The sequence below is a fragment of the Mus musculus genome, chromosome 7 (assembly GCF_000001635.26).
Source record: "Mus musculus strain C57BL/6J chromosome 7, GRCm38.p6 C57BL/6J".
NCBI lineage: Eukaryota > Metazoa > Chordata > Mammalia > Rodentia > Muridae > Mus > Mus musculus.
This window is the reverse complement of record NC_000073.6, coordinates 25589532-25613507: the sequence shown is the minus strand read 5'-3', so window position 1 is coordinate 25613507 and position 23976 is coordinate 25589532. Positions and strand designations below refer to the sequence as shown.

At 43.4% G+C, this 23976-nt stretch overlaps 1 long non-coding RNA gene and 1 pseudogene across 1 annotated transcript; one reads left to right on the top strand and one right to left on the bottom strand.

The window, feature by feature from the left end:
- Positions 10360–12222, bottom strand: Gm4607 (predicted gene 4607; annotated as a pseudogene).
- On the top strand, positions 11245–12846 carry Gm51473. The gene is made up of 2 exons (XR_003946731.1): positions 11245–11947; positions 12655–12846. It is a non-coding gene; the product is annotated as a predicted gene, 51473 (long non-coding RNA).
- Positions 12847–23976: the final 11130 nt, after the last annotated feature.

Sequence of the window (23976 nt, the reverse complement as noted above, 5' to 3'; positions counted from 1 at the left end):
AGCATCTGTGTATGTGTTTAGGTGTGAGTTTGTGCATACCACAGCATCTGTGTATGTGTTTAGGTGTGAGTTTGTGCATACCACGGCATCTGTGTATGTGTTTAGGTGTGAGTTTGTGCATACCACAGCATCTGTGTATGTGTTTAGGTGTGAGTTTGTGCATACCATGGCATCTGTGGAGATCAGAGGATGGGCTCAGCGTCGCTTCTTGGTTTCTACCCTGACATAGGGTCTCTCTTATTTACAGCTCTCTTATTTACAGCTCTCTTATTTACAGCTCTCTTATTTACAGCTCTACTCCTCTTTACCTGGCCTGAAACCTCTTTGCAATTCTTCTGTGTCCACCTCCAACTCTCCATGGAGGTGCTGGGATCACAAATATTCACTATGCCGCTCTCTAGCTTTACATTGGTTCTGGGGATTCAAACTCAGGTTCTTATGCTCCCGAAGTAAGCACTTTAGCTACTGAGCCATCGCTCACAGTCCTTTCCCTCATCGGTCCGATTGAATTTTGATTTCTTTACATACCTCAGTATGGCCTGGAATTCACAGTTTCTCTCAGCCATCTCAGTGCTAGGGAAACAGAGTGCTGGGGAGACAGACAGAGTGCTAGGGTGACAGACAGAATGCTGGGGTGACAGACAAACTGCTAGGGTGACAGACCCACTGCTGGAGTGACAGATCTGAGTTACATTCCTGGTCTGACCTTTTCAAGCCAAATATTCTGTTGCAAACATTAATCATACTTTTTAATTTTACTTTTATTGGGACACCAGTCTAACTTCACTTTTTTTTTTTTTTTTGCTTGATATTTTAGTTTTGTTTTGTTTTGAGAGACAGGATCTCATGTACCCAAGGCCAGTAGCCTCTATGTTGCTAGACAGCTGAGGGTGGCCTTGAACTCCTGATATTCTGGCCTCCATCTCTCCATTGCTGAGATTATAGGTGTATGCCCCCATGCCTGGACCTCCAAAATTTGTAAAATTTAGGGTTTGTGGAAGAGGTATTTGGGATAGAACCCAGGGCTTTGTACGTGCTGCGTAAACACTGTACTACTGAGCTATATCTCCAGCACCGTTTCTTTCTCTCAGCATTTTAAAATGTGGTTGCCAGAACACTTAAAATTATAGTGTAGTATTTATATCTTATTTTAAATTTTAATTTATTTTTATTTTAATGCCCTGGGCATTTTACTGCCTGTATAGAAATGTACCAGAAAAGTGTGTTGAATCTCCTGGAACTGGAGTTACAGACAGTTGTGAGCTGCTATGTGTGTACTAGAAGTCAAACCTAAGTCCTCTGCAAGAGCACCAAGTGCTCTTAACCACTGAGCCATTTCTCCAGCTCCACAATTTTAAATGTTTGAAAATATAAAGTTGGTGGGAGCAGATGTGTAGCAAATGTGCCATAGACACATGCCCTATGTCTCTCCCTCTATTAGCCACGCCTCCCCCCCACCCCACCCCCACCCTTCACTGGGGGATTCTGGGCTGGGGCTCTATCACTGAGCCACGCCCCCAGCCCCTCACTGGGGGATTCTAGGCAGGGGCTCTATCACTGAGCCACGCCCCCAGCCCCTCACTGGGGGATTCTAGGCAGGAGCTCTACCACTGAGCCACACCCCCAGCCCCTCACTGGGGGATTCTGGGCTGGGGCTCTATCACTGAGCCACGCCCCCAGCCCTTCACTGGGGGATTCTGGGCTGGGGCTCTATCACTGAGCCACGCCCCCAGCCCCTCACTGGGGGATTCTAGGCAAAGATTCTATGATGAGCCACAGCTCCAACCCAGGGAATGTGACTCCTGTTCAGTTCTCAGTTTGTAAAATAGATGTCCCAGTAAGCAGGTAAAGAACCTTAGCCGGGGACAGCGAGGTAGGGGGTTGGGAGAGGTAATTTTTTCAGAAGAGATATTTGGACATTTTTGGATAAATACAATGACATTTTCATAGTTGTTTACCAAAGCCTGTTCTGGCTGAGCGGGCGGATGTTTGTATAGAAGTCGGAATTAACAGAGGAGGCAAATCCTTTCTATGCAAATTTCCTCCTTTCAAACCAGCTGCTACCCTATCAAGAAGGCTCAGCAGGTAAAATTGCCAAGCCTGCTGTCCTGAGTTTAATCCTGGAACCCACGTAGTGGAAGGAGAGAACTGACTCCTGCAAGCGGCCCCGTGACCTCTACATATAATGTCATAATACAGACTGCTCTCTCTCTCTCTCTCTCTCTCTCTCTCTCTCTCTCTCTCTCTCTCTCTCTCTCTTTCTCTCTCTCTCTCTCTCTCTCCCTCTCTCTCGCACACACGCACATGCACACACAGTAGATACACTGATAGTGTAAGCAATAATAAAAGCCCAGCAGCTCCCGAGACAGTGCGGCAGCTGAGGTGGCATGCTCACTTTTGTAGGGATTGCTGGGCATTGGAGGAAATGTGAGTCTTCATGCACTTCATGCTGTGCGTAGGGACGGTCAACTGAGATGGACAGAGAAACAGATCTTCAGGAACTCATGGAAGCTTCGGTGAACAGCAGACTCCCCTCAGGTCCACACTATGTGGACAACTCTTCTACTGCCTCAAGACTTATGAGTTGGAACCTGTGGCATGAAGATCTGAACAGCCTAGGGCATGGGTGAATATGAAAAACATTAAGCAAAAAACAAAATGTGTCTGTGTGTAGAATCTAATTTTTATGAAGTATGCAGTATTTCTTTATGAAGTACCAATTCATAAAGGAAGGGAGTTGGAGGTTAGCGGGAGCTGGGGACATGAGTTATTGGTTGGCGATGGCAGCTTTGGGACCAGGTGATAAAGTCTGGCTAGAGCAGTGGTAGCAGGCAGAATGACTGCAGCAGTAACCTCCCTGTTTGAGATGCCTAGCCTGGCTACAAGGGAAGCTAGGAATTATAGTATTTTAGCATGAAACTATCATTCCAAACTCTAAGGCAATATAAAAAAATGTGGGGCAGGGAGTCAATTTTTTTTTTTTAATTATCTGTTTCCTGATGACAAAGTCCATTGAAGAAGGGGTATGCTCGTCACCTCGCAAGAGAGTTTTGACTTGATGGCTATTATATATCATGTGATTGCTGTCCTGCATTTCTGGAGAGACTTTCTGAAAAGTAACCACTAAGCAAATGATTTGAATACAGAGTAAAACTGGGAAGTTTCCTGGGTGGGTTGGGACGAGGGGGAGTAGAGGCAGGAGAGGCAGAGAGAGACAGTGAGAGGAAGCGAGTGCAGAGGGAGCTGGCAGGCACAGCCAGTGGGCAGCCACAGAGCACCAACGGAAGGGAAAGGAAAAGAGAGAAGGCTGATGTAAGTAATTGTGTCCCGCCTGAGGTGAAAGGGATGAAGGTCCGGTTTAGCCAGAGTTTCTCCACAGCATCTAAAAGGTCTTTGCAGATGTATCAGCAACAAATGGGGCTATTGTAGGACGGGGGCCATTGGGAGAGCTTTTGTGGAACATTTTGTATGGGTATAGGGAGAAGAAAAACATTTAAAACACAGGGTAAAAACCTAAGTGTGGGGACCATGAGCAATGAAGTATAAGGGGCAGAGCAGGAGGGAGCAGGGACCAGAAGCCCATGCTCAGGAGGAAGGCTGCGAGTGGAGTTTTGTCTGCTCCCTGTATCTGGGGCCCCATCTCAAGCCAGCTAGCATCTGTTGGTGCAGAAGTTTGCATCCAGTTTCTAGGAATTGGACAGTTATCTCAGACAAAACAAAGTGTGTGATGGCTTAAATGCGTAGGACCAGAGGGTCAAATAGGAAAGTTAAGGCCTTATGTGGCTGACAGAGCCATAAATTTATGAGGATGAGAACTATCACATTAGTGGGGAACTCAGTTTAATATTCCCTCAATACCAGAGACACTCTCTATAATAAGGAGTGGAATAAAAGTTGCTTCAGTGGAAGGGTTGTCCAAAAATAGGACACAAACAGGGACTGAGTTTCCAAACTTATGGGGGGGGGGCACTGCTGAAATTATATCAGAGGCCCTACCCTTAAAATGGTTGACTGACAAACCTGTGTGGGTAGTTTAGTGGCCCTTAACTAGAGAAAAATTACAGGCATTTGAGCAGTTGTTATGAGAGCAGCTGGAGGCTCAAAATGAGTCCACCAGCCCATGGAATTCCTGTGTATTTGTTACAAAAAAAGAGAAAGAAATTGGGGAAATGGAGACTGTTAATAGATTGAGAGCTGTGAATAGAGTAATCCAACCAATGGTTCAGTTACAGCCTGGAATTTCTTTACTTTCTTTTCTACCTAAGGCATAGCCTATGATAGTAATTAATTTCAAACCCTGCTTTTTTCCATCCTGGCCCATACCCCAGAGTTACTCCCTATCTACTCCTTAGCAACAGCCAATCAGGATTAGTCTGATAGTTCCAGATGAACTTTCAAACGGTTTGTGATAGTTCATGGCATCCATCTGTCCGCTTACAATAGTCACTCAATTAGATGTTTGCGGGGCTGGACACCACCTCACTTGCTCGCCATTTCCTATAAAACCTCGCCCCTCCGAGGGCTTGGGCTTCACCCTCCTGCTCTGCTGCATCAGAGAGGTGGGTGAGCCCAAGCTCGAGCTTGAATAAGGACCCTAGTGTGATTGCATTGGAGTTGGCTCCATGGTGGTTTTTTTGGGGTTCACAAATGCTTCCTGAATGGGAACAACAAAAGAAATTAACAGCAAATATCCTAAAAGCAAGTGTATTCAGTTAAAAAAAAAAAAAAACCAACTAATTTGATTTTAAGTCCTGAAGTGCCTACATTTTATACTGATGCAAATAAATTGGGAATGGCTGGTTATAAGTCAGAAAAAAAATAAAGACAGTAATTCAAAGCCCATATACTTCAGTTCAAAAATTAGAGTTGTATGCAATTCCTATGGATTTATTAGATTTTCTGAACCTCTTAATATAATTACTGACTCTTAATATGCACAAGGAGTTGTTTTGCATATGGAAACTGCTGAATCTATTCTTGATAATTCAAAATTAACATTATTTACACAACTGAACAGACAATTGGAAACAGAAATTATGCATTATATATCACCCATATTTGGTGTTATATAGGCTTGCTAGGTCCATTAGCACAAGGAAATGAAGAAATTGACCAGTTATTAATAGGAATGTATTAGAAGTCTCAAAATTTCATGAAAACATCATGTTAACAGTAAAGGTTAAATGAAAAAAACAAAAAAACAAAAAACTTCTATCACCTGACAACAAGCCAAGGAAATGATAAGAAAATGTCCTATTTGTTCTTTGTATAATCAAACACCATTACCCTTTAAGGGTACCAAAGAAGTAAACCTGGCAGATGGACTGTTTCAATATGCAGAATTTGAAAAACTGAAGTTTCTATACCATTCTATTGATTCATATTTAGGGTTTCAATGGTCAACTGCTTTGAGTTCTGAAAAGGCTGATTCTGTGATTACACATTTACTGGAAGTCATGGCTATTATGGGGATACCTGTACAAATTAAGACTGACAATGCCCTAGCATATGTCTCCAGGAAGATGAAGCAACTCTTTGAATATTATAATATAAAGCACATTACAGGTATACCACGCAATCCTACAGGACAAGCAGTTGTAGAAAGATCTAATTGTACCTTAAAAGAAATACTTTTTTTTTTTGAAAAAAGAAAAAGGAAGAATAAAGACACCCACCCCCCTCCCCCAGGAATAGACTAAATAGCACTCTGTTAACTTTACGTTTTCTGAACGTTAATGGGAAAGGGAAAACAGTGGCTGAGAGACACTGAGTTATTAAAAAAAAAAAAAAAACAACCTGTAGAATTAAATCAGACTCTATACCATCAGGATGTGTTAACATTAGAAGTCAGTAAATATTTTGCCTTGGAAATGTGTATTTGTTTATATTTCCACAGGAAACGAAAAGCTGCGGATACCATCAAAACTAATAAATCCCAGAGTTGAGCAGGGGAGGTTTCTGAGAACCTTGGCCACTGACCAAAAAAGAGTAAAGAAGAGAGCCTGAGCAGCCACTGCCCTTCCCTGCCAGCCAGAAAAGCCTGGGCAAGAAATGTTCAGCACCTAAGCACTGCCAGGCCTATGAGCAGGACTTTGGTCTCCTGCAACACAGAGCCTTCCCTAATGCAGGGCAACAACAGGTCCATGGGCTGGACTTTAAGACAGATAATGCTGAATACAGCATCCTGCAAGTCCAAGTCAGAGCTGCAAGCCAAAGGTTAGCAGAGGCCAGAATAGACATTAAGAGGCTTCGATGAGGAGCTCCAAAACATAAGATGTTAGAAGATGACAGTCCAGGAATAAAAACGATTCAAGAAACAGCACCCAAATTACGGGAAAGAGAAGCCGCACTGTTAGGTTAGCTCAGTTGTGGATGCGCTCCTGAGAATCAACAGAAAGATCACACCAGACCCGAGAACCCTGCCAAAGGCGTGGAAAGAACCGAGAAGCAGCTTCAAAACTGCATGATTAGTAGCTAAAGTGAGTGGGGAGGCGTGTAGTATGAATGTTGTATGCATCAGCCCTTTGAATGGCCCTATGCTCTTCAGTGACTGTTGGCTCTTGAACTTGTCAGGGGTGGGGCGGGAGAGTAAGGAGTTGGAAAGGGTAGTAGTAAAAGAGAAAGTATAGGATTGGGGAGTAGGCAGAAATGGGGTCCAGGAGACAGACGAAGCAGAGAGAAGACAGTAGAGTCAGGAGAAGCTGGGCTGAGCCAAGAAGATATTGTTAGGAGACAGATAAAAGAGGAACCCACCAAGAACCCACAAACAAAGTAGTGATAAAAATATATTTGAAAAAAGGAAACAAAAGGCAACATTTTTTTTTAAAAGCCACAAAGGAGTATTGAGAGAGCCAAGAAGACACATGCCGGCTTCCTGGGTAGAAACACAGACAGTCAAAGGCACAAGGCTTTAGAGTTTCATTCTTAGAAACTGTAAAGATACAATTGCAAAGAAACAAACTGTGGGGTCCAGCAGACAGCCCTGGCCAGGGGTGCAGACAGAACTGAGTAGCAGGGATGAGAAAGAGTTAAGTGGAGGGATGGAGAGATGGCTCAGCCGTTAAGAGCACTGACTGCTCTTCCGAAGGTCCTGAGTTCAAAACCCAGCAACCACATGTAATGGAATCTGATGCCCTCTTCTGGAGTGTCTAATGACAGCTACAGTATACTTATATAAAATCAATCAATCAATCAATCTTTAAAAAATAAAAAAAATGAGAGGGGGAGAGGGAGGAGAGAGAGAGAGAGAGAGAAACATGGGGTGGGAAGTCTTGGACCACACTACCATTCCCATTTATGGTGTTGGGAACAAACTAGAGGAAGAACATGTCCTAAGTACTGACATTTTGTTTTCAGACTCGATTTTAAAAAAAGATTTATTTATTTATTATATCTAAGTACACTGTAGCTGTCTTCATACTTTCCAGAAGAGGGCGTCAGATCCCATTACAGATGGTTGTGAGCCACCATGTGGTTGGTGGGATTTGAACTCAGGACCTCTGGAAGAGCAGTCAGTGCTTTTAACCACTGAGCCATCTCTCCAGACACTTTCAGATTCAATTTTAATCATAGGGTGAAACTAGGTTCTAGTTCCCAGGCCCTAGGGGACCTGAGGACTCCCCATTTTTTCAGATCTCTAACTGGTTTTTGCTTTGTTGACTATGTAACACAGCTCTTTCTCTTAGGCTGGTTCAACTCCCTGTTAACAGCTTTCCTGGGAAGGCATCCCATACCTCTTGCAGCTCCAACATTTTTCAGTCTCCAAGGCAACCCAGGCGTCACCTTCACAGTTTCACACAATGGCCTCTCTAGGCCTCTCTATGCGGAGACACCCCAGACACACACCTGGCCTTAGTAGCTTTCTTTTAATGTGGATTGAGATTCCACAACCACTTTTGTGTATATTTCAATCTAAAGCCAGAACCATCTGGTCAAAACTGCCAAGTTCTGCAGCTTGCTGGGGCTGGAACACGGACCCCTTGTTCAAATCCAGCCTCAGCAGCCCTCTGGTTTTCATGGAGTTTCCTTCACTGCCTGTAGACCAGGCTGGCCTCACACTCAGACACCCACCAGCCTCTGCCTCAAGCTGTACTTTTGTGTTTTTCCTTGTTCAGCTTGTTCCTGTTCATTACAGATCTGCATTAGTGAGGCCACTAATAACCAATCAATATGGTCAATGCTAGGCTGTCTGGAAATCTTCTCCACCAAAACTATTAATTCACAACTCTTCAAGTAGCCTCAGGCAGATTCTTTGGACAAGGGCAGAAATCAGCCACCTTCTTCACCAAAATGTCCTGGCAATTATTATATATCCCAGCAAAATCTTTCAAGCAGTATAGAATTACAATGTGATTGCATCCTATTTTCCTTCTAGTGAATGATATTTAAAAACAGTATGTTCCCCAGTACCTTTACATGAAAAACATTTTGTTGTACAGGTAAAGAAAAACAAATTATTCCCAAGAACCCATGTACAACTGTAACTAAGCAACTTGTTACAGATTAACAATGTGAGCGAGCAAGGGAGTCTGCTTAGCCACTTTCTCTTACCGGCAGGCAGCAATTTGCAGTTACCAAAAAGTAGCAATTATTTTATTATTTATCTTTAAAAGTAATCTTGTAAGAATCTTAAAAGAATCACAGATCTAAACTTTTATATAAAGAACAAGCAGTCATGTATGTCTACTTTAAATCCTCAGAATGCATATCTACTCATCAGCAAATTGTTATAAATTATATCAGAGAGCTGAGGGCAAAAGTGGGTACAAGAAACCATCACCAGGAAGAGTCCTGTCAGCCATGGCAGTCATTGTCTTGTTCCCTGACTTTAAAAAAATCCCTACCTTAACTATTAAGAGAATGACTTTCCAAATGTCAAACTATTCCCTAAAATTTTCTACATCAGAGGAGTACCTAAAACATCTTTTTATTTTATTTTATTTTATTTTATTTGAGTTTTTTGAGTTTTTCCAAGTCAGGGTTTCTCTGTGTAGCCCTGGCTCCTGGAACTCACTCTGTAGACCAGGCTGGCCTCCAACTCAGAAATCCGCCTGTCTCTGCCTCCCAAGTGCTGGGATTAAAGGCACTCGCCACCACTGCCCGGCTTATCCAAAACACCTTAACCTAGCTCCATTTTATTTTTCCAAATGCTTTCTAAGGGTGGTGGTCACTGCTGACAATCTACATCTCTAATTTCTTCCCTGGGTGGTGATTGGATCATTAGTCTGCTCCAGCAGCAATGCCTGAAAGAGATCAAGCACTATTACTGTGTCAATGATGCCACCCAGTGAGGGGCTGGACGCCCCCTTAGAGTTTCCATACAATTTAGATTAAGAGGGAAGTGAAGGCCACAACCAGAGCAAAACTGCACAGTAGCATGAAGTCTTCAGGACAGGTAGTCCTCTGGGCCATGCATGACCGTGGTACAGCCATTGTGAATTGTGATTGTGTTAACTGGTGGAATGCATTCCATGAGTTCTAAAGCTGTTTTTTTTTTGTTGTTGTTGTTGTTGTTTGTTTGTTTTTGCTTTTTTTTTCCTGCTGCATGGCTCTTGGCAGTCAGTGTGTGTGTGTGTGTGTGTGTGTGTGTGTGTGTGGTGCCCTGGCGTTCCTGGAACTGGTTCTGTTGATCAGGCTGGCCTTGAACTCCGAGATCCACCTGCCTCTCTGCCTCCCCAGTGCTGGGATTAAAGGCGTGTGACAACACCAGCTGGCCAGTTTAAGGACCTTGAGATGGGGTGTTATCATAGGTGACCGGGTAATGAATCAGGTGGGTCTCATCAGAAGGATGGCCAGTGGAGTCAACAGGAGTCAGGATGCCGGACTCAAAAGTTTGGAGTGACACAGGAAAGCAGGAAGCTTCCAGAAGCTCAGGAGAGGAGAGCGTGGATTCTTTCCTAGAGTTTCCAGAAGCAGCCACGCCCAGTGTACCTACTTTATGCTTCAGAGTAGCAAGAGAATTATTTTCTCTCCTTTCAGTGCTAGGGACGGAAGTGTGATTGAAGTGTGTGTGTGTGTGTGTGTGTGTGTGTGTGTGTGTGTGTGGTTGTGTGTGTGTGTGTGTGTGTGCATATGTTGGTATTAGTGCTGGGACCATGGGTCTCACACATGCCATGCAAGCACTGGCTGTGGAACTGTACCTAGGTCTAGCCTTGCTCACCTAGTTGAACTACACCCCAGTGCTTTGTGGCTTTGGTTTGGTTTTGTTTGAAGAAGGGTCTCGTGTCGCCTAGGCCAGTGGCTATGAGTGATACTGAGCTCCTGACTCTCCTGTCTTCATTTCCCAAGTGTTGGGGTTACAGGCACACATCACCACACCCTGTAGCTTTAATTTCTCTCTTCTCTCTCTCTCTTTTTTTTTTGTTTAGCAGACATTTATTACTTTAGTTGATTTGAACAATCTCTATACAGTGACTTGTTTTGCCGAATAGAAAAGAATTTTAGGTCTCAAGACTTTGAGTCTACTATTTTCTGGAAATCAGATCATCCTTTTAAAATCTCCAAAGGGAAATCAATTTAATAAAAGCCTCAATTAGATTTTGATACCAAGCCAGCTGTTCAGGGACAATACTATTTCTTCCACACTCAGAATCACTGTGAGAAACTACTCCAAGGCTTGGCAGATAGAAATAAAATGTGGTGCAGCCTTTGTCAAATGTGAAGAACATCCAGGCAGTTACCGGCCACCTACCTATGGGTAGATTGTAAACAATGAAATCACACTACCAAAATGAACTATTCTTACCCGTGATGAATTGACTGGAATTGAGAAAATTCCACTTTTGGTTTTTCTTTATTGTGGACTGGGATAGAGACAATTTCTCTATACTGTAGGCAGTCCTGGAACTCGAGATCCGCCTGCCTCTGCACACACCAGCTGCTGGAAAAGCTTAATGTTTGCAATCTTGATCACAACTTATTATATTTGCTAGGTTGATATTAACTTGTAACCACAGTTACTAGCTTACAACTTCTAGTGGAAATAATCTGCCCTAAATAGGCCCCACTACATCCAGTGTTCAACCTTCACCATCCCCAAATCCATACTGTAGATCCAACAGAAAGTGAAACCTCTTCCAACAAGTTTATCTGGTCTTCTGAAAATATAACCCTGGATTCAATTTTCACAATGTGGGTTATAGTTGATCTCACTTGTCTACGCACAAAACAGGGTTGAAACGTGCTCTTCCTACGTATTTCTAAGCAAAATCCAGCTCTAAAGTTTGTACTCATCAAATTCCCAAGCAAGCCATCACGTCATCGAACCAGAAGATGCCATCATAAAGCTGTAGATTCTGTCTCGTGCACCAACACATGCAGGACTCGTTTCAGGACTCCCTTTTACCCTTTACAGGGTCTTACACACAGGACACCACATAGCACAAACACTATATATTTAGTCCCTTAAGCAGATAATACAAAGAAAGTACACCAGAAACAAGATGTGCCATCACCTGTAATTTTCAATTATTGCACTTTAACTTCTACATTTTCACAGAACACTCATGACAATCTGTAGACTACTTTTAACAAATAACACCTATAAGCAGAAACGGCTGTCCCAAATTGTTTATTGGATATGAATTTTACAAATATCACATGTATTAGCGGTAACGGTGGAGCTGGAAGAGTATTGCGCCTTCTCCAGGCCGCACGGCGGGAACCACCACGGCGTGGTGGAACTTGTGGCCCTGGCTCTTTCGGCCGGCAGATCTCTCTGCTTGTGGACTGGTTTGGTGATCCACTGGGTGTCTGGATTTCTTCTGATAGCTTTATGGAATGGATCAATGAGGATAACCTCAAAAAATGTATATGTGGAATCTTCACCAACCCAGTAGGAATTCAGGACTCCCAAAGCCTCACAATGGCGCCCAGCTCTCTCCTCAGCAACAGACTGAAGGCTTCCGGCAAGTTTCAGCCGGTTAACACCATGGTGGACAGGCTTGCCGTAAGTTGCATCCTTAGGAACCCGACGTTTGCGACCACCATGGCGGACACGAATCCTGTAAATGACAGCCTTGCTTAGCCTTGTACCCCAGTCTTCGAGCTTTCTCGGGCCCGGTGGGGTGGGGAGCCCTGTGCAGTGCAGAGGGCTGGCGGTGTTGCCAGCAGCGGACCCTCGACCTGCATCAGGGCATCACGGCTTCTGCCTCCATAGCTTTTGGATGTATTTGTATGCACCCATCTTGCCTCACCAGATGGCTGCCGCCAGACGAAAGGCAGCTTTAATTTTCCAATGCCTACTGTTAATGACGGTTCTTAAATGGTTTAACCTTTTTATGATACAGGGGAAGTGCCCTTGTGTAGAAATGATTCTTAGGAATTCCCTTCTGCAATTCCGTTCACAGGTCAGCAGCGGCGGCTCTATCCACTAGCAAACACTTCACGAACATAGCAGCATTCTAGTGCCGTAGATTCGGGATGGCAAATTCAAATTAGCAGTGGTGGCATGACCTGGCAGAAATTGCCAGGCCTCGGCAGGAGGTAGCAGGAGGAACCAGGACCATCAGGGATTTCAGGAGAAGTTCTCGGCAGTGCCTCTCTCAGCAAAGCAGAGATCAAAAAGCATTGCAAAGTCAGCTATGGGAGTGAGCCCCTCTCACTGTCCACTGAGTCCTATTTGTACACCTTCCAAACATCACGTGTCCTTTACAGGTCTTGCCTCACCACGTGTCTTGCCTCAGCACGTGAGTCTGACGTAGCCAAACTCCAAGTGAGTCTGAATCAGCCGACATCACTCTGCCAATCGGCCCGAGTCTACAGAAGTGGCAAGAAGCTGCCTAACATTACCAGGAGCGCAACAACACATGTAAGGCAGACCAATACATGCGTGTTGTTAGCAAAGAATCCTTCATCATGAGTCTTTTCATGTGCTTGCTCAGCGAAATGTTCCTTCTTGACTCTGCCGTAGCAAAACAGCCTTTCACCTGTGTCTGCTTCAGTGAAACATTCTTTGACATAATGGACTTTCCAAAGAAACCACGAGGTTCCACTTTAACACCCAGCCTGATGGCATGTTGGAGGCTGAGCTCAGGGTTTCATACACTAGGCTAGCCCTCTACCAGCTGAGGCACATCCCCAGACTTCTTGCCTCCACCTTTGGCTTTTGAGACAAGGTCTCATTATGTCTCCTTAGAACTCAACATATAGACTCTGTCGGACCCGTATTTGTGGTGATTCTCTGGCCCCCACTTCCCAGGTATTGGGATTATAGGTATGTGTCACCACACCCAACTAATTTTGTGGGTTCCTTCTTTTCTTTCAAAACATCTTTTGTTTTCTCTCTCTCTCTCTCTGTATGTGCGCGCGCACACGTGAAAGAGATCCAAGGATTTAGAGCCAAGAGATGGATAGAGTCAGTGCAGGCCACACCCCATGCTGATGTGTTCTACTTTACATTTTAAGACACCTTTCTCAGTACTGTCCTCCCACTGTTAACATCCTCTGGATGCATAGCCCTCCCAATTCAACTTCGAGTTCCCAGGACAAATCTCCAAGCGTACCTGAACTTACCCTGTACTGGATGGAGTCGGGACATCTGGGAGCAGAGAATGATGGTCCTGCAGCCTGGAGGTCAGAGCCCACTGTGCTCAGGTCAGGCTAGCCCACAGCAGTTGGAGCCCAGTCACAATATCCCTGCTACCGCCCAAACATGAGCTGTAGTTCTCCGAATAAACACGAGGGGGCGACATTGGAACATACAATTAATACTCAGACTTCTTTTCCCCAGAGCTTTACGTTACTTTTGCAGACTGGTTTCCATCCTTGTCTCAGCAGATCTGGATCTCCCTCCCAGGAGCTCGCTTTGACTTACTGGCTCCTTCTCATGTCTTCGAGGAATTCCTTCTGTTAGGGTCATAACTCATGAAGATGATAAGGTGGCCACAGGGGAAAGAGTGAGAAAGTGACTAGAGATACACCCCGAACCATCAGACTTGAGCCACACTCAGCCAGCACAGGATGCTGGGAAGTCTCTCTGAAACCCACAATAGCCTTTTTAGGACACACCTACACACCCAGGTGGAGGAGAAGGTGGGAAATCCAGGAGGCAGAAAGAACTCTGGATAAAGCCAGGTAATGGAGATTCTCCCAGAAAGATGAGAGGGGACAGACACATGGTACCTGAGCATGGGTAAGCAGCCTCATGGTAGAATGTAGATTAGAGTAAATGGGTTATAGTAAGTTATGATCTAGTTAAAAAAAAGAAGGAAAGAAAGAAAGAAAGAAAGAAAGGAAGGAAGGAAGGAAGGAAGAAAGAAAGAAAGAAAGAAAGGGAGGGAGGGAGGGAGGGAGGGAGGGAGAGAGAGAGAGAGAGAGAGAGAGAGAGAGAGAGAGAGAGAGAGAGAGAGAGAGAGAAAGAAAGAAAGAAAGAAAGAAAGAAAGAAAGAAAGAAAGAAAGAAAGAAAGGAAGAGCCTAGCTGTATGGCCAAGGTGTCTGTAAATATATTTTGAGTCTGAGCCTTATTTCTGGAGCATGGGGCATAATGTCTACCCTTGTCTGTTGGTGAGAGTGGGGTGTCATTGTGTTGGGTCAATCTGTGGCTTTAGATCAGAGAGCATTTCTTTTGTGAAAGTCAGTGCTCCCAAGTTTGGTGCGTCAATATATGGAACTGTAATGTCCTCGTGGTGGAACTGTCCTTTGCCTTACAGAAGTTTTACAATTTCATGAGGTCTGATTTACTAATTGTTGATCTTAATGCCTGAGCCTTTGGTGTTCTGTTCAGGACGTTGTCTTCTGTACCAGTGCGTTCAAGGCATTCCCCACTTTCTTTTCTATCAGATTTGGTGTTTCCGGTTTCAGGTTGAAGTCTGTGGTCCACTTATACTTGAGTTTTGTGCAGGGTGATTGTTGCTGTAGTAGATTAATCTGCTCTACTCTCCCCAGCGGCAGCAGTGCGAGTTCCTTGCTATTTGCCCCAATACTCTGGATTCTTGAATGAAACACACACACACACACACACACACACACACACACACACACACACACACACACACACAGCCTTATATTTAATATGCCTTAAATAGTTCAATGGCTGGACCACTTCCAAACTTCCATGTTGCTAATGCCTCCCCTCTGATACACCTGAGTTATTACTTACTAAAATCTATATCCATCTTTGCTATTCTAGACCTGTTCTTCCTGGCCCTTACATGAATGAGTGTATGTTTTCCCTTTGGCAGCTCTCAAGCTTGGATCTTAATCTTCCCCGGCAGAGCAGTTCTCCTTCTTCCTTGTCCCCTTGCCTGCGAATCCTAAAGTCTCGCCTCTATCTCCTTGCCCACCCATTGGCTGCTGGCAACTTTATTTACCAATCAGAACCAGCCGGGGGCAGAGACCCTCAGTGTCTCACCTGTGGGTGCCATTTTGGGAACCCACAGTGCAAGCGTAAAACCAAATCCACAACAGGTGATCAATGTTGATCTATCTGCATTCTTCTACGTGCAGATATCCAGTTAGACAAGCACCATTTGTTGAAGATGCTTTCTTTCCATTGTATGATTTTGACTTCTTTGTCAAAACAAGTGTCAGTAGGTGTGTGGATTCATTTTAAGGTTATCAGTTTGGTTCCATTTATCAACCTGTCTCTATACCAATAGCATACAGGTTTTATTACTATTACTCTGTAGTACAGCTTTAGGTCAGGGATGGTGATTCCTCCAGTTGTTTTATTGTTCATGATTGTTTTAGCTATCCTGGGTTTTTTGCTTTTCCATATGAAGTTGAGAATTTGTCTTTCAAGGTTTGTAAAGGCTTGTGTTGGAGTTTTGGTGGGAATTGCATTGAATCTATAGATTGCTTTTGGCAAGATGGCCATTTGCACTGTTAATCCTACCTATCCATGAGCATGGGAGGGCTTTCCATCCTCTGAGATCTTCCTCAACTTCTTTCTTTAGAGACTTGAAGTTATTGTCATACAGGTCTTTCACCCACTTGGTTAGATTACTCCCAAGATATTTTATATTATTTGTGGCTGTTGTGAAGTGTTGTCTCCCTATCTTCTCAGCCCATTTATCATTTGGATAAAAAAGGGTTATTGATTTCTTTGAGTTAATTTTATATTTAGCCACTTTGCTGAAGTATTACCAGCTGTAGGAGTGTTCTCTGGTAGGTTTTTTTTGGGGGGGGGGTTGCTTATGTATACTATCATATCATCTGCAAATAGTGATATTGTGACTTCTTCCTTTCTAACCTGTATCCCCTTGATCTCCTTTAGTTGTCTTAGTGATGTGGCTGGGACTACCCTGAAGAGATAGGAAGAGAAGCTAGAACTTCAGCTATATTGAAAACACAGGGAGAGAGTGGGCAGCCTTGTATTGTCCCTGGTTTTAGTGGAATTGCTTTGAGTTTCTCTCCATTTAATTTGAGGTTGGTTATTATTGGCTTGCTGTATATTGCTTTTATTGTGTTTATGTATGCACCCCACATCCCTGATCTCTCCCAGACTTTTACCATGAAGGGATACTGGATTTTGTCAAAGGCTTTTCAGCGTCCAATGAGATGATCATGTTTTTTTTTTTTTTCTCCTTTCTTTCAGTTTGCTTATATGGTAGATTAAGTTGATATATTTACAGATATCAAACCACTCCTGCATCCCTGAGGTGAATCTGGCTTTATCATAGTGAACGATGTCTTTGGTGTGTTCTTGCATTCGGTTTACGAGTATTTTATTGAGTATTTTTGCATTTCATAAGGGAAACTGGTTTGAAACGCTCTTTCTTAGTTAGGTTTTTGTGGGGTTTAGGTGGCTGTGGCCTCATAGAATGAGTTTGGTAATGTTCCTTCTGCTTCTGTTTTGTGGAATAGTTTTAGGAGTATTGGGATCAGCTCTCCTTTGAAATCATGGTCGAGTTCTGTGCTAAAACCATCTAGCCAGTGGCTTTTTTTCAGTTGGGAGTCTTTTAATGACTGCTTCTATTTCCTTAGGGGTTATAGGACTATTTAGATAGTTTACTTGATCTTGATTTAACTTTTGTAAATGGTATCTGTCTAGAAAAATCATCCATTTCATTTAAATTTTCAAAGTTTGTGGACCACAGGCTTTTGAAGTAAGATTTAATGATTCTTTGAAAATCCTCAGTGTCCATTATATCTCCCTTTTCATATCTTATTTTGTTGATTTGAATACTGTATCTCTGCCTTTTAATTAGTTTGGCCAAGGGTTTGTCTATCTTGTTGATTTTCTCAAAGAACCAGCTCTTCCTTTTGTTGATTCTTTGTATTTTTCTCTTTGTTTCTAATTGACTGATTTCAGACCTGAGTTTGATTATTTCCTGCCATCTATTCTTCTTGAGCGCATTTGCTTCTTTTTTCTCTAGACCTTTCAGGTGCATTTCTTTCTTTCTTTCTTTTTTCTTTCTTTCTTTCTTTCTTTCTTTCTTTCTTTCTTTCTTTCTTTCTTTCTTTCTTTCTTTCTTTCTTTCTTTCTTTCTTGAGACAGGGTTTCTCTGTGTAGCCCTGGCTGTCCTGGAACTCACTCTGTAGACCAGGCTGGCCTCGAACTCAGAAATCTGCCTGCCTCTGCCTCCCAAGTGCTGGGATTAAAGGTGTGCGCCACCACACCCAGCATCAGGTGCACTTTTAAATTGTTAGTACAAGGACTGCCTAATTTCTTTATGAGGGCACTCTTAGTGCTATGAACTTTCCTCTTAGCACTGCTTTAATGCTGTCCCATAAGTTTGGGTTATGTTGTGCCTTCATTTTCATTGTATTTTGGAAGGTATTTAACTTCTTTTTTCTTTTCTGACCCACTGGTCATTGATTGGAGAGTTGTTCAATTTCCATGAGTGTGTAGGGTTTCTGTTGTATCTCTTGTTGTTGAAGTCCAGCTTTAATCCATGGTAGTCTGATAGGATACATGGGGTTATTTCAGTTTTCTTGTATCTTGCTTTGTGACTGACAAATATTGCTTGTTTCTAGCTATTGACTTTCTGCTTAACATTGAAAACATATACAGGGCCAGGTGGTGGTGGCGCATGCCTTTAATCCCAGCACTCGGGAGGCAGAGGCAGACAGATTTCTGAGTTCGAGGCCAGTCTGGTCTACAGAGTGAGTTCCAGGACAGCCAGGGCTACAAAGAGAAACCCTGTCTCGGGGGAAAAAGAAAAAGAAAAAAAGAAAACATACAGGAAGTTAAATAAGGCTTATTTCTGTAACTAAGTAAATTAGTCCCCAACATGACTATAAGCTTGATTATTTATAGATGGTTATTAACTTCCATTTCTTAATTATCATTAACAGTTTTACAATAGTAGTTTTCATAAAACTAGAACTTTACATTTTCAAATGAGTTGCATACTCACATATAACTTACACAAGAGTTGAATCATATACAATGTATGGTATAGCGAATATAGCATTAAGTTTTTATCATCATACAAAAATCCCCATCAATCTAAAGTGTTTGAGGGCTTTTGCTTTACTCGTCTAAAAGGAGGTACAATAACATGCCTTTCTTTGTTCTTTTTCATCCCCTTATGTCCTGATTTACTCATCTTCCCCCCCTAACACTAGTGGGAGGGGAAGAAGGATGGGGGAGATAGAAAGACGTCCCTGGTTTCCTTTGTTTCCTCCTTGATAATGACGAGTAACAACTTGAAACCAATCCCACTAAATGACTACACACATCCATAACCCACTGAATGACCGAAACCCACTAACCACCTCTTGGGAATGAGGGTGTTATGTTCTTAAAATTGCTTCCTGAAGTCTGGGGCGACAGTTTTTTTTTTTTGAGGTGGGGGGGATCCTAGAAAACCGTGATATTGGACAAGTCTTGGGAGACTTGGCTGTCTCCTTTGCTGTTCAGGCTCTGTGGGATAGGAAAGTGTGGGATGTAACTGAAGTCCTGGCAGAGACATTGTATGAGGCTGGACACTTTGAAACTGTCCTGGATACAATTTTTGAGGAAACAGCAATTGAGGCAGTCTGTGAGGCTGGGTCCCCTGGGGCTAGATGCTTTGTCTTCAGTGGTGTCTTTTCAGTTGGCTCTGAAAGCACATAAACTTTTATAGGTAACATTGTAAGGACATTTCTGTATTAACACATGCATGGAATGTGCAGTGTACACATTATCAGCTAATGATAATTTCTTTGCTCTATGTTTGAGCAGATGAAATGCATCTGTCAATCTTCTACGTCTGTTTGAACATATCATCAAGCTGTAGAATAAATCGCCCGCCATGACAGATGAAAGGATGAGAACCAGGTAGTCAAACAAATTCATTGGCTTCTCCAGAGACATGCGTGTCTCAGCTGGTCTCTTAGCTGTTCCCAAAACCAGGGACTGTCCTTCATGTCATCTGTTTTGTAGTTTTTCTGGGTCTCTTTCTTCACATCTTTCATGTCAGGAGCCAAGATTTTCAGAAGGTCTCCCACAGTCAAGTCTAATCTTTATTAACTTTGAAAGAATCCATAGATTGTTGCTTCCTCTTGAAGCAAAAGCTTATCTTCTTTGCCAATGCAACATATTTCCTGACTACCATTCTGAGGTCAACGTATCATTAAAGTATACAGGGTAATTTAATTCAGCACTCCTTTCTAAAATGTCTAAATCTTCAGCAGCTGCGCCATCTGTCTCATTAATATTTTAAAAACGTAAAGTAAATGAAGCATTATGTAATCTCTCTCTGGGAGATCTCATAACCTCCCCTCTGCTCATGCATATCTCCTTTAAAGTATGGTTAGACCTTTCTAGAACTATCTGACTTGTGGGATTGTAAGGCATACCTGTAACATGTACTATGTTATAACCTTTGAAAATGTGTTGAACTTTAATGGATACACATGCCAGAACATTATCAGTTTTAATCCGTCAAGGCATTCTTAAGATGGCCATCACTGGACCAGTCTCCCTGCCCCCTGCACCCCTGCACTGGTGGCTGGCAGGATGGAAATGGGTGGCCAGTGGCTGCACTGTCCCCTTCTCTGGGCCTCTATACTGTCTCTACCACCATGGCTCCCTGATCCTGTGCACGGATCCTGGGCTCTTAGTTCTCTGCTAGGACAGAATTGAAAACTCAGAGACACACCTCCCTACAATGTTAAGGGAAGGTCACTATAACAAGCTCCTGGCAGGACGATTGTGGAGCCCAGTGCTCTGCTGTGAGCTTAGCCTCAGGACCTAACAGGAGCTCAATCAGTTATGCACACTCATGGACCCTTTCTCTGCGGTAGGCAAAGCATGGAGATGATCCATGTGCCACCAGCAGAGGAGTACACAGAAAATGTGGCAGACTAATCCATTGCCATGTCAGTTGGTCCTAAAAATACAAATTTTAAAACATTGATTGTTAGTTTTAAAATCAACAGGCAGAGAATTGGACATCACCGTAGGTAGCCTTCTCACATCCTGTCTCAGAGAGTCTGTTCCTCCCTCGTTCTCACCACTCTGGCTTCTAAACTTCATCTCCGAGTTCCTGTGCTGGCCAGTCTTATGCCAACCTGATGCACAAACTGAGATCGCCTAAAAAGAGAGAACACCGATTAAAGATGCCTCCATATGACACTGTTGTAAGGCATTTTCCTAATTAGTGTTTGATTTGGGAGAGTCCAGCCCACTGCAGGCAGGGTGGTGTCACTTGTGGGCCCTGGGTTCAGTGAGAGAGCAGGCTGAGCAAGCCAGGAGAAGCAAGCCAGTAAGCAGCACTCCTTCATGGCCTCTGCATCAGCTCCTGCCTCCAGGTTCTTGTAGTGTTCGAGTTCCTGTCCTGACTTCTTTTGAGAATGAACAGCAAAACATTAGTGTAAGCCAGATAAGGCCTTTCCTCCTCAACTTTCTTTTTAGTCATGGTGCTTTGTTACAATAGAAACCCTGACTCAGACACCTCCTTCCCAGCTCCTGTGTCCTGTATTCTGTTTTTCACTTCTATTCCTTGTTTAACCCTTTTGTGGTCAGCTTGACAGTTCTTTAGGCCTTATCCATATCCATGCCCAGTTACATACACACATGTACACATTAACAGCTAGGATCCACAAATGAGAGAGAACATACTGTAATTGTCTTTTTGATTTGGATCAACTTGTTTAGAATAATACTTAACAAAACATCTATTCTCCTGCAAGTTTCATTTTTCTTTATGCCTAAATAAAATTCCATTGTGTGGCTAGAGAGTTCACTCAGCAGCTAAGAGCACAGGCTGCTCTTCCAAAGGACCTGGGTTCAATTCCCAGGATCCTTGTGGCAGCTCATAACTGTCTATAACTCTAGTTCTAGGAGATCTGACACCCTCACACACACATACAATCAGGCAGAACAACAGTGTAGATAAAACGAAAATACTACATCATTAAAAATTCCATTGTGAATGACAATACCTTGACTTCTTCTTTTCAAATCTGTATCCCCTTGATCTCCTTTAGTTGTCTTATTGCTCTGGCTAGACCTTCAGGTACTGTACTAAATAGATAGGGAGAGACTGGGCAGCCTTATTTTGTCCCTGACTTTAGTAGAATTGCTTTAAATTTCTCTCCATTTAATTTGATGTTGGCTATTGGCTTCCTGTAAATGCTTTGATTATGTTTAGGGATGTGCCTTTGTATGTATCCCTGATCCCTCTAAAACTTTTAACATGAAAGGGTGTTGGATTTTGTCAAAGGCTTTTTTTTTTTTTAACACCTAATGAGATGATAATGTCATTTTTTTCTTTCAGTTTGTTTATAAGTGAATTAAGGTGATGGATTTTCATACACTGAACCATCCCTGCATCTCTAGGATGAAGCCTACTTGATCATGGTAGATGACACTTTTAATGTGTTCCTGGATTTGGTTTGCAAGTGTTTTATTGAGTATTTTTTTGCATCAATGTTCATAAGAGAAAGTGGTCTGAAATTTTCATTCTTTGTAGAGTCTTTGTGTGGTTTAGATATCAGGGTGACTGTGGTCTTATGATGCTCTGCCATGCTTGCAGACAGTAACCTAGCATAAATGTCTCCCGAGAGGCTTCATCCAGCAGCAGATGGAGGCAGATGCAGAGACCCACAGCCAATTATCAGGCAGAGCCCCCAGAGAGTCTTGTGGAAGAGTGGGGGATAACAGTGAGCAAGTCAGAGGGGTCAAGGACACCACAAGAAGACCCACAGAGTCAACTGACTTGGGACCACGGGAATTCACAGAACCTGAGATACCAGCCAGGGAGCATACAGGAGGTGGGCCTAGAGTCCCTACACTTCTGTAGCAAATGTGCAGCCTGGTCTTCATGTGGTTCTCCTAACAAGTGGAGCAGGGGCTGTCTTGGTCTCTGTTCCCCACCATTGGAGCCCCTTCCCCCATACTTCAACTATCTGGATGGGCCTCAGTGGGAGAGGATGTGCCCTAGTCCTGCTGGTACTAGATGTCCAGGTGGGGTGGTACCCAAGGGGGACTCCTCTTCTCTGAGGAGAAGGGGTGGGGGCAACAGGAAGAGGAATTTGTAAGGGTGGGACTGGGAAGAGGGGGAGCTGTGATCTGGATGTAAAGTGAATAAAAGCAAAACAGGAGACTAAAAAAAGTTTCCATTGTGTACGCCCCATAATTCCCTTGTCCCTTCTTTATGATTGACCTCTAGACTGGTGTCTTAGTCAGGGTTTCTATTCCTGCACAAACATCATGACCAAGAAGCAAGTTGGGGAGGAAAGGGTTTATTCAGCTTACACTTCCATAGCGCTGTTCATCACCAAGGAAGTGAGGACTGGAACTCAAGCAGGCCAGAAAGTAGGAGCTGATGCAGAGGCCATGGAGGGATATTTCTTACTGGCTTGCTCAGCTTGCTCTCTTATAGAACCAAAGACTACCAGCCCAGAGATGGCACCACCCACAATAGGCCCTCCCCCCTTGATCACTAATTGAGAAAATGCCCCACAGCTGGATCTCATGGAGGCATTTCCTCACCTGAAGCTCCTTTCTCTGTGATAGCTCCAGCTTGTGTCAGGTTGACACACAACACCAGCCAGTACGCCCAATTTGCTTTCCTTATTGTTTTGAATACAGCAGCAATAACAACCTGAAAAAATTACTCTCCAATTATTATATATGAAAGACTAGGCTAGTTCACAGAGAAAGGCACATAGAGAGGTTTCCAGGTTAGTGATTAGTGGTTAGAATTTTTGAACAAGTGATGAAAAGTTCTAGAAACAGTAAAAGTTGTCTAGCTGAAAACAGTCATTCTTCCCCCCCCCCCACAGGTCTCTCACTCTTTTTTTTTTTTTTTCTTTCCATTTTTTATTAGGTATTTGGCTCATTTACATTTCCAATGCTATACCAAAAGTCCCCCATACCCACCCACCCCCACTCCCCTACCCGCCCACTCCCCCTTTTTGGCCCTGGCGTTCCCCTGTTCTGGGGCATATAAAGTTTGTGTGTCCAATGGGCCTCTCTTTCCAGTGATGGCCGACTAGGCCATCTTTTGATACATATGCAGCTAGAGTCAAGAGCTCCGGGGTACTGGTTAGTTCATAATGTTGATCCACCTATAGGGTTGCAGATCCCTTTAGCTCCTTGGGTACTTTCTCTAGCTCCTCCATTGGGAGCCCTGTGATCCATCCATTAGCTGACTGTGGGCATCCACTTCTGTGTTTGCTAGGCCCCGGCATAGTCTCACAAGAGACAGCTACATCTGGGTCCTTTCGATAAAATCTTGCTAGTGTATACAATGGTGTCAGCGTTTGGATGCTGATTATGGGGTGGATCCCTGGATAAGGCAGTCTCTACATGGTCCATCCTTTCATCTCAGCTCCAAACTTTGTCTCTGTAACTCCTTCCAAGGGTGTTTTGTTCCCACTTCTAAGGAGGGGCATAGTGTCCACACTTCAGTCTTCATTTTTCTTGAGTTTCATGTGTTTAGGAAATTGTATCTTATATCTTGGGTATCCTAGGTTTTGGGCTAATATCCACTTATCAGTGAGTACATATTGTGTGAGTTCCTTTGTGAATGTGTTACCTCACTCAGGATGATGCCCTCCAGGTCCATCCATTTGGCTAGGAATTTCATAAATTCATTCTT